This window comes from Eptatretus burgeri, unplaced genomic scaffold, assembly GCF_056783735.1.
Source record: "Eptatretus burgeri isolate ZD-2024b unplaced genomic scaffold, Ebu_testis_v1 Ebu_testis_scaffold_39, whole genome shotgun sequence".
NCBI lineage: Eukaryota > Metazoa > Chordata > Myxini > Myxiniformes > Myxinidae > Eptatretus > Eptatretus burgeri.
In genome coordinates, this window is record NW_028221989.1 from 61,187 (window position 1) to 72,880 (window position 11,694).

Genomic DNA, 11,694 nt, shown 5'->3' on the forward strand with positions numbered 1-11,694 from the left:
ACAAACAAGCAGTCACAGACTGGTACTGACGAAATCGTCAACTTGCCCTCTGACCTTGTCTAATAAAAGCTGTCTCTTGAGAAGGTTGCGACACAAACCAGAATTTCTACGATGATTCTGCACCAAAACATCAAAATCGAATGTTTTGGATGATTGACCTCACTGTGACCTTGACCTTTGACCGATTTTGACCAAAATCTAATCAGCACGAGCCATCACCCTCCTGAATCACGCGCTGTAATTTGACATTGGTAGCCTCTTCCGTTCTCGAGTTATCGTGCCAACAAACAAACAAACAAACAAAGAGAAACGGAAGGCATCAATATACTTCCGAAATCTTTAGATTTTGGAAGTAACAAGCAGTCATAGACTGGTACTGACGAAATCGTCAACTTGACCACTGACCTTGTCGAAAAAAGCTGTCTCGAGAGAACGTCTCGACGCAAACCACAAGTTTCTAAGATGATTCTGTACCAAACCATCAAAAATCGAATTTTTTGGATGTTTGACCTCACTGTGACCTTGACCTTTGACCGATTTTGACCAAAATCAAATCAACGCTCGCCACCACCCTCCTGAAGCATGTGGTGTAATTTGACATTGGTAGCTTCTTCCGTTCGAGTTATCTGTACCAAACCATCAAAAATCGAATATTTGACCTTGCTGTGACCTTGACCTTTGACCGATTTTGACCAAAATCTAATGAGCACGAGCCATCACTCTCCTGAATCACGTGGTGCAATTTGACATTGGTAGCTTCTTCCGTTCTCGAGTTATCGTGCCTACAAACAAACAAACAAACAAACAATCAGAAACGGAAGTCATAAATATACGAACGAAATCTTTAGTTTTCGTAAGTAGCAAACTAACAAACAAACAAGCAGTCATAGACTGGTACTTACGAAATCGTCAACTTGACCTCTGACCTTGTCTAATAAAAGCTGTCTCTCGAGAAGTTAGCGACGCAAACCAGAAGTTTCTACGATGATTCTGCATCAAACCATCAAAAATCGTAACGTCGACCAAAGCAAAAATCTCCATTTCTCCTCGCAATTATTATTATACCTTAACGTAATTCAACGACGCATCTGCTCGAGCGCACTGCATCACGTGACGACCCGTGACGTGTCGAGTGAAATATTTTTTATACAATCTTAAAACGTCTCCAAAACATCCGATTTTTAACAGAATTTCGACAACCGAGTTTAAAGCGTCCAAAGCGATCGCAAAACAGAAGACAAAATTAAAATCGAAGTCAAAACGAACTCGTAACGTCGAGCGAAGCAAAAATACTCCATTTCTCCACATGAATTTACGGAATTATGTTTGACCTCACTGTGACCTTGACCTTTGACCTATTGTGACCAAAATCTTATCAGGACTAGCCATCACCCTCCTGAATCACGTGGTGTAATTTGACATTGGTTGCTTCTTCCGTTCTCGAGTTATCGTGCCTACAAACAAACAAACAAACAAACAAGCAGTCATAGACTGGTACTTACGAAATCGTCAACTTGACCTCTGACCTTCTACGATGATTCTGTACCAAACCTAATAAAAGTCTGTACCAAAGTCTAATAAAAGCTGTCTCTCGAGAAGGGAGTGACGCAAACCAGAAGTTTCTACGATGATTCTGTACCAAACCATCAAAAATTGCAACGTTGACCGAAGCAAAAATCTCCATTTCTCCATGCAATTTTACCTGAACGTAACTCAATGACGCGTCTGCTCAAGCGCACTGCATCATGGGATGACCCGTGACGCGTCGAGTGAATATACTGATTCTGGCTCACTTTTCCCCATGTAAATGAATGGGGGATTTTCAGCGATTCATATTTTTTTCCCTAAAAATAAACCCCCTTTTTATCCCAAGGTATATTTATTTGTCTCCCCTTTTAACCTGGGGATACTTTTTTCAAATAACCCATGCAATAAGATAAAGATTTGTTCAAGTAGCAAAGTAGTAATGTGATTTGTTCAAGGTGATTCTAAAGAAATATCTGAAACGTCTAAGCCTCGGGACACTCTTTATCAAATAACCGATGCATATTGTTTAGCTCACTCATTGAACCTATAAACATTTGTTCATTCTCAAATTCCTTCAATAGTTTAATTTTCTTTGCACAATAATCCCCATCTAAAATATTGAAAAACAAAACATTTGAATCTTTATATTTTTTAAGATACCCCTTTTGTGCCATTACAAAATGATAAACTTCTCTTAATGCTCTTGTTTGACCACCTCCTGAGCCACAGGTTATTTTTTTGTTGAGCCATGCCCACTTTTCATAAGCCCCGCCCACTTTCAAATGGAATTTTTTAAAGCCCTGCCCACTTTTCTTTAAGCCCCGCCCACTTTTCACGAGGTATTCCATAAGCCACGCCCGCTTTCCTCTAGGCCCCGCCCACTTTCCTGGGGATTTTTTGTAAGCCCCGCCCACTTTTACTAAGCCCCGCCCACTTTTCATGAGGTTTTTTATGGGCCACGCCAACTTTTCCTAAGCCCCGCCTACTTTTGCTAAGCCCCACCTACTCTTACATCATTTCCAGTTCATCTCTGACTCACAAAGAAATCACAAGAAAATTCCAGCATGTTATGGTTTTGAAAAATTTCCCAACGAAGGCTTGCCTGGGCTTGCCCAGGGAATTTCCAAAGGAAACCACACCCACCAGTCTTTCCCTATAAAAGCCTCAAGCCCAGGCTCCATTTTAAACATTTTTTTTTGCTGGCCATGGTGTGCTGTGTGCTTGCCTGGAAAACTGACTTGTATGGAACTAAACCTTCAAGTTGATGAACTGGATTCAAACCTCTTATCCATTGAGGTAAGATTTTATTTTCCTATTTTTAGTTCCTTTTAAACATCGACTCGTTTAATAATTAAATAACTTAATTAATACATTATTATTTCCTCTCACAGGAAATTGTATCTGAAATGCAATATGAAAATACCGATTTTGCCACAACTTGGGGCGAAATTGTTGGCTTGGTTGAAGACCTTGTGAGCGGCCAAGACCCACAGAACGAGCAAGACCTTGAGTGGGATGACTTTGGGGTTCCTTGGAACTCTCCGACTTGTATGGAACTAAACCTTCAAGTTGATGAACTGGATTCAAACCTCTTATCTGTTGAGGTAAGATTTTTATTTTCCTATTTTCAAACTTTGATTGAAGCATACTCATTTAATAATTAAATCACTTGATTAATACATTATTATTTTCTCTCACAGGAAATTGTATCTGAAATACGAAATGAAAATACTGCTTTTGCTACAACTTGGGGTGAAATTGTTGGCTTGGTTGAAGACCTTGTGAGCGACAAAGACCCACAGAACGAGTTCGTCCTTGATGACCCAACCAAAGAGTTATACCTTGGAGACCAGCAAAATCCTGAAAAAGAGTTTTACAGCAATAGTACTCATTGTGAGTTATCAAGACAATACCCACTGAACAAGTTATACCTTGATGAGCCAGAATACAAGTTTTACCTTGGAGACTCACAAATTTTGAAATAAATCAGTAAATGAGTTCTGCCTTGATGGTTTAAATAACTACCTTGGAGACTCAGGAAAAGGGTTCTGCCAAGATGGTTCTAAATATGGGGCCTACCTTGGAGACTCACAAATTTTGAAAAAAATCAGTAAATGAGTTCTGCCTTGATGGTTTAAATAACTACCTTGGAGACTCAGGAAAAGGGTTCTGCCAAGATGGTTCTAAATATGGGGCCTACTTTGGAGACTCACAAATTTTGAAAAAAAATCAGTAAATGAGTCTGCCTTGATGGTTTAAATAACTACCTTGGAGACTCAGGAAAAGGGTTCTGCCAAGATGGTTCTAAATATGGGGCCTACCTTGGAGACTCACAAATTTTGAAAAAAATCAGTAAATGAGTTCTGCCTTGATGGTTTAAATAACTACCTTGGAGACTCAGGAAAAGGGTTCTGCCAAGATGGTTCTAAATATGGGGCCTACTTTGGAGACTCACAAATTTTGAAAAAAAAAATCAGTAAATGAGTCTGCCTTGATGGTTTAAATAACTACCTTGGAGACTCAGGAAAAGGGTTCTGCCAAGATGGTTCTTAATATGGGGCCTACCTTGGAGACACAAATTTTGAAAAAAATCAGTAAATGAGTTCTGCCTTGATGGTTTAAATAACTACCTTGGAGACTCAGGAAAAGGGTTCTGCCAAGATGGTTCTAAATATGGGGCCTACCTTGGAGACTCACAAATTTTGAAAAAAAATCAGTAAATGAGTTATCCTTAAGAGACTTTGTAAGTTGGTTTTATTTTGAATATTTGAAATGTGGGTTCTGGCTTGATAACTCACAATGTGATACATATCTTGGAAACTCAACGGGAATGTGGTTCTACCTTGAAGACTTGGAAAGTTGGGTTTATGTTCGAGACTTGTAACTTTTTTGGAGACTTTTATTTATTTATTTATTTATTATTTTTATTTTATTTATTTATATTTTGGAGACTTTTGGAGTTGCTATCACTCTTTGGGATCTAAACCTATCGATGTAGTTCTTTGTCGGATGGTCCTTGATGGGAGCAAGATCAAGAAAGTTCTGGGAAGAAAGTGCAGGCTTACTCCCCCTTTCTACGTCATCAAACCTGAAAGCCTTAAAAGACAGAATTGGAAGAAGAGAAAAAAACATAAAAAATATACATTGTTTGTTCTGTGAAGAAAGTGCAGGCTTCCTCCCCCTTTCTACGTCATCAAACCTGAAAGCCTTAAAAGACAGAATTGGAAGAAGAGAAAAAAAAAAAAAACGTAAAAAAAAAAAAATATATATATATATATATATATATATATATATATATATATATATATATATATATATATATATATATATATATATATATATATAGGTGGAAATCTCATTTTGAAAAAGACATTGTGTTGGGCAAGGATTGAGTTGGGGTTGAGATTTTGAATGTGAGGGTTGCGGTTGAGATTTTGAATGTGAGGGTTGGGGTTGAGATTTTGAATGTGAGGGTTGGGGTTGAGATTTTGAATGTGAGGGTTGGGACACACACACACACACACACACACACACACACACACACACACACACACACACACACACACACACACACACACACACACACACACACACACACACACACACACACACACACACACACACACACACACACACACACACACACACACACACAGTTAAGCCTTGACTATTCAGTTGAGGATTCTGTGTTTGGGGTTCACAGATCTAAGAACGTCCCCCCTTGACACACATTATATACTGTTATACACCTCGGACTTGGCCCTCGAGTGTCCACAACGGTGTATAGTAGGAGGGAGTGAAGGGACAACCCATTGCTCCCATGGGTATTATCTGCTTAGTTTTGTCTTTTGTAATTCCTGTGAATAAAATGAACCTAAAATCTCTTCCCCTTCCAAATCATATATCTTATAAGTCCAAGGAACCGTATCTATTACATCAACAATTTTAAAAAGCTCGTTCGTCCATCGTTTAGTATAACCCTTTTCAAAATGAGATTTACACCTATATATTCTTACGATATCACCAACTTTGAACTTAGGTTTTCTGACATTAATCTCTTTTTCATATTTTAATTTTGTAAATGTTTCTGATGGTTTCATATTTGTTGACGTGTGAATCGTGTCATTATACTTATCCACAATATCCTGAATAAAAGATGACCATTGTTGTGAACCGAGTTGTGTGAATTTTTTATATAGTCTCTCTTTTAAGGTACGATTAAAACGTTCAACAACAACTGCCTTCCCTTCATTAAAGGTACTGTATAATGTAATACTGTAATTTTTTAGAAAATTCATAAATGTCTTGTTATAAAACTCTCTACCCTCATCAGTCCACAATTTTTTAGGTTTTCTCTTACTTTTATTAAATATCTGTTGAAAGGCAAACATAAGAGTATTTCCTGTTTTGTTTTTTAAAGGGACAACCCATGCGTATCTACTCCTCAAATCAATAACGGTTAAAGCATACTTGTACCCCTTATCATTATTGAGTTCAATCAAATCAGCGGACCAGATATAATCAACTTCCTTGGAATAAACTTTCCTTCTACGAAACTTTGTGAATATTGGTTTATGTAATTCATCAGCTAATTGCTCTTCAGTCTTAATGACATCATTAGAGCTTATAAGTTTTTTGAATTTCCAAGTCCAAGTTTCAATTTAGCACTGATCATCTTCTTCACAATGAACCGATCAACTTTTTCTCTCAAGGTTGGATTTTGTATCAGAGACAAATTATACAACATTTCTCTATCGGCTTCATGCTTTTCTTCCAACGTTGTGGTATTCCCATAATCAATATCGTGTCTCATGCACACTTCATCAACTCTATTGATGGGTTTACTCCATGATTTAGGATTGTCTGCCTCATCTAATCTTTTATCCAAGTTTGTGCCTGGACCACAGAAAGAATACCCTGGAAGATGTAATTCCCCTGGTATTCCAGTAGTATTCCAGTAGTTGTAAATTTACTTCCTGATAAAAACTTTTGTATATCTCCTCGTTTGTGTTTGGAGATAAATTGTTTTTTTTGAACCACACACCGAAGATATACCTTTTTGTATAACCCCGTTATTTTTACTTTTAATATATGAAATATTTTTAGTATTAGTTTTCTTTTTACATTTGAGACAATAACTCATTTATTTATGAGAAAAATTCCTGCAGAGTGCAAAAACCTTTTTAGTTTCCAACATGCACATTTGAATCTTAATTTTTAAAACATAAAGAATCCTTAGAAATGCCTTCACTCTCTCCTCCATTTATTGAAGAAAAAAAATGAAAAACTTGAATTAAAATGAATATCTTGTCAATGTCAATAGTCTTGTCGAAAGTATTGCAAATAGACTTGTCAATTCTTTGTTTTCCTCCTCGGTGGGTTGAGTTATTTTCTGTAATACCACCAATCTTTTTTTAATCTCAGTGGTTTCCATATTTTGATATTTATTTTGTCTCGCTCTTTCCTCCCTCTCCTTCTCTCTCTCCTCTTTTTCCTCCTTCTCTTTCTTCTCCCTCTCCTCCTTCTCTTTCTTCTCCCTCTCCTCCTTCTCTCTCTTCTCCTTTTCCTCCTTCTCTTTCTTCTCCCTCTCCTCCTTTTCCTCCTCTTCCCTCTCTTCTTCAACTCCTTCCTCATCCCTTATTATCCTTGAATCGCTTACACCCCATAGAATATCATACATATATTCATCAGGATTTCTTGTTATTCCTGTATCCAAAATAATTTTTTTTACAACAGGAAACCAATAAAATTTCTTTTGAATTTATAAAAGAGCCTTACCTTTTCTTAACTTTATAATTTTTTCATTATTTAACATTCTAATTAAATCTAAAGTTGTCGGTTTATCAACATCAGCATAATGCCAATCTTTATTGAAAAAACCTCATTCTTATGTTGTAGAACATATTTATTAAAATACCGAATACCCTTTTCTTGAAGGTATGCTTGGACACAGAAATGATAATTTTCTTGAAGCCTTCTTGCTGTCATTTATGTATTAGAAATATATGTTAGAATAATATTATGGCACGAAACACCTCCCCATCTTCCCATCGTTAAATCATTTTGTATTTCCTTACTTATTATATATAATCCTGTTTTTTCTGTTTTCATGATATAAACAAGGGCAAAACCATTATTATATTTACCCTTATTAAATTCTTTTATTTGTTGTTTACTAATCGTGGCCCCACAAAACTCATTCTCGATACCAAGTGGATAATATTCTTCCTTACGAGACTGATTTAATTGTTCCAGGTCTTCGAGGTCAATTTTAAATGACCAATTATACCCTAAATCATTCATATCATACCCCCATTGTTCTATTCTCATACAAACGATACGCCCTTCTTTATAAAAATTTATTTTAATTCGAACTGTGAATTCTGTATGACCTGGAGATAATATCAACACTTCTGTATCTTTGGAATACACGGCCGTTTTATTTAAAGATATATATTGTGATAAATCGCTTAATCTCACCAAATCATTCGCGTCAGTCGGGCTTGGATAATTTTTTAACTTATAAGCATTTTTCATGTTAATATTTTTGGTTATATTATATTTATGTCGTTCAGCCTGTGCCTTTGTGTAATAATTTGATAAATCAATATCCAGTTCTTGGGATACACCAAAGATAGAACCATCTTTACCAACATAAGTCATTTATATTAGATTAAAAATAATATCATAAAATTTTTTATTTTTGTTGAGTTGAAATAACACATATAGACATAATTGACCACAACACTTAGAATTTAATTCTTGGACTTGAAATGTTTGATAAACACCATTCTGTAAGAATTTTATGACTTCAATAGGTGGTGGAAGACCAAAACTATCAAAATAATCTTTGTCTTGACTATTAAAAATACAAACCCAATGAGAACCGTTCCCATTATTATCTTCTAAGTTCATAATAATATTCTTTGTACATTTCGGCACATTTGTTAATTCATCTCTCATACAAATAACCACATTATGAATTTTTAATTTCTTACAATATTTGACAAGTTGTAAATTTGATGTTGTATTCTTTCCAAATTCTTGAAACCACTCATCAATGCTCATTTATTTATTAGAAAGATATAATCCATTACCTCTTTTCGTTAATTTTACACCTGCTTGTGCTATAGAAGAAAGCATATCTCCAACTAACAATCTCGCTTTATCAGGCAGACCTTCAAGTTTTTCAGCAAAATCTACAATTACATCACTTCCACTAATGTGTTTCTCCAACTCTTTGTTATGTCTTTCCAATTATTTTTGAGCCTGGAGTTGAGCCTTCCTTTCATTGGCAGTTTTCACCGCTGTTGAAATACCACCCGTCAATGCTCCAACCGCACTTAAACCAGCAAATAAAGGAATTAGAAATGGGAGAAATCCTCCACTCGTCTCTCTTATTGAATATTTTTTCAACATTGGTTTTGTCATTTTAATTTTAAGTGAGCCAGTTTCATTCAAGATTTTAACCTGTTCTCTTGTGAGCAAAACATCAATTTTTACTGCTCCTTTTCTCTGAATTGTATTAACGTTAATCGTAAAAGGCTTTTGATTTTGAACACAAGATGATAGTTTATGAAGATTGATTTGATTAACATATACCCCAGTTGGTACTTTGCCACTCATTTATTTAACAAAAAATTATGTGAGACTAATCATCACACCATTATCTGTATTAATCTGTAATTCTGTTTCTTCCAAAAGCAAACAATATGTATCAACTTCTTCACTCTCTCCTCTTTCAATGTATAGGGAAGTATCCACTCGATTAGACTTTATAGTTTCCTTTTGAGCGCTCAGGTCAAACGCATAGATTGTATACAAACTTTTAAATGCTGTCATATCCAAAATAGGTTCTTTATTTCCATTACTTTCACACACCTTTTGGTAAGACTTGTATGCTTCAGCAAAATCATTTTTTCCCAATTAATTTCCAATCTATCTCATGGATAAAATGTTCCATCGAGAGAAACGCGAAGTTGTTTCACCTTAGCATTATCACTCAATGCATTATTCTTATCAGTCGCAGTATCACCATCTGGCTTTTTAAAAATGATCCACAGATATCGTGGCTTTCTTTCCAGAACACCCAAATTCCACGTGTAAGTGGTTTGGTTGAGTTTAATGTGTTGACATCTTCTTTTGAGGTATGATACACTGAGTGGTTTCTTTGAGTTAAGTCTTCCATTCAACATCTCTTCTGTTTTAAGATTAGGAGTATATTCACTGATATACCAACTAATTTCCTCAATTACAAATTTATTCTGTTCACCAAAAGCACTACCAACACCAAAAAGCAATCTATTTTCATTATCATTCCTTTGTAGTTGAAATCTAATTTTAAGACCAGACAGAACTTTATCATGATCACAAAATCCAAATATACCTTTAAGAGGAACTGCCACAGTAAAACTATTTACTTCTTTTGTATCATTATACATTCCTTTCCTTTGAGTATATCCAGGGTCTGTGTTTGTTCCCATTGACATATCAGGAATACAACCTTCGACAGACCCCTTTCCCATTCTATCACTGAATGTATAGAGTGTAAATTTCATCATTTCAGATACAGCAGAGACATAATCAACCGCTTCAACTTCTTGTGTTCCAACATACAAACGCACACTATCAAACATTTTCCAGAAGAAATCATTAACTAGTGTAGCGTTTGTGTTATTCCCAGCCTTAGTGAATTTAAATTTACACAACAAGAAACTTTTGGATAGATTCAAATAGGTTTGTTGATTATTTATTTCAAAACTTTTTGTACCATTCGTATTCCAGTCTGTTCCAGTTATTGCATTTACCTTGAAGTAATCTTCTTTTTTAGTGGAGTTTGAGATAATAATAGCATCATCCAAATCATAGATACTATCAATTGCTTCCATACTTGTATTTATTTAGGAAAAAAAGATGTTAAAACTTTTGAAACCCTGATCCAAGTATTCAAATTATTTTTTGTCGTTCTTGGGGGGACAACTGAGTTTTGCCTTTCTTAATTTCTTTTATTGCTTGTAATTTATGAGATTCCTTCTGGGCATCTTTTATGCTCTTTACAGCAGCTGCTACATTTCCCACAGCAGAAGCAGTTGAACCAATCAGATCTTTATGTTTTAGAATAGTTGAACCAATACCCATGAGTATCAATTATCCCATCTCCTCGAAATTGATGTCCAACACCCCTTTGTCTCTTCGGTTTATAGTATCCTCAACCAAGATACATACGTTCACCCTTGTCGTATGGGGAAAGGAACATCCCATCCCCTGTAATTATTTTATATTTTCCCAACTCGTGTTTCCTCACAATAACCATCGTATTTATTTATTGGAAAACTTCACGTAGGTGAATTCTGATGGATATAACTTCTCCATTAAAAGAAATCATACGATTATCTTGGTTGGTTATCCTAAAATTTACTCTGTGTATGGTTTTTCCTGACACAGGGAGATAAACCAAATTTTTGGGTTCCATATTGAATTTATAACCAATTGGGGTTGAGTATGCGCTGAATGAAAATATTGTATTTGTTTTTTTTCCATCATTATAAGCACCATCAATCAAATCACAGTGAATTAACACCGAATTTATTCCTGAGGATATTTGAATGACATTATCACTGTAAAACATCCCATTAGTTTCAATCTTTTTTGAGGAGAAACCCAATAACTCTCCAAATGAATTATCAATTGTGAAATCAACCTTGTAGTTATTTTTAACTTTAATCGTTGATTTTGAAGTATGTTTTTGAATGTCTATAACAATATTTTTTGGTTCATCACCCTGTTCTTTCATAAGACGAGCAATTTCGGAAGATATTTGAGAAATCTCATATGCTCCGGGTGAGACTGTTATCGTTTTGTATCCACTTCCGGGATTATAACTAAACTTGTCATTTTTATCAGTTATATTAAATAAGGTATTATAAGTTTCCATGGACAATAAAGATGCCTCATATTCTTTTGTTGGGTCAAGTTGTAGTGGGTATGGGAATGAAGATGTGTGGTCGCTTGTTGTGAAATTAAAACTCAGGATTGTGCTTCTCATCTTATTTAATATGAGATAAAATGTCTTTATATTGAGATTTATTCATTATTTTCATGTTCATCAACTGGTCTAAAATGGCTGATGCTTCATTAAAACAATTGTTATTTCCAGCCTTCTTTCTA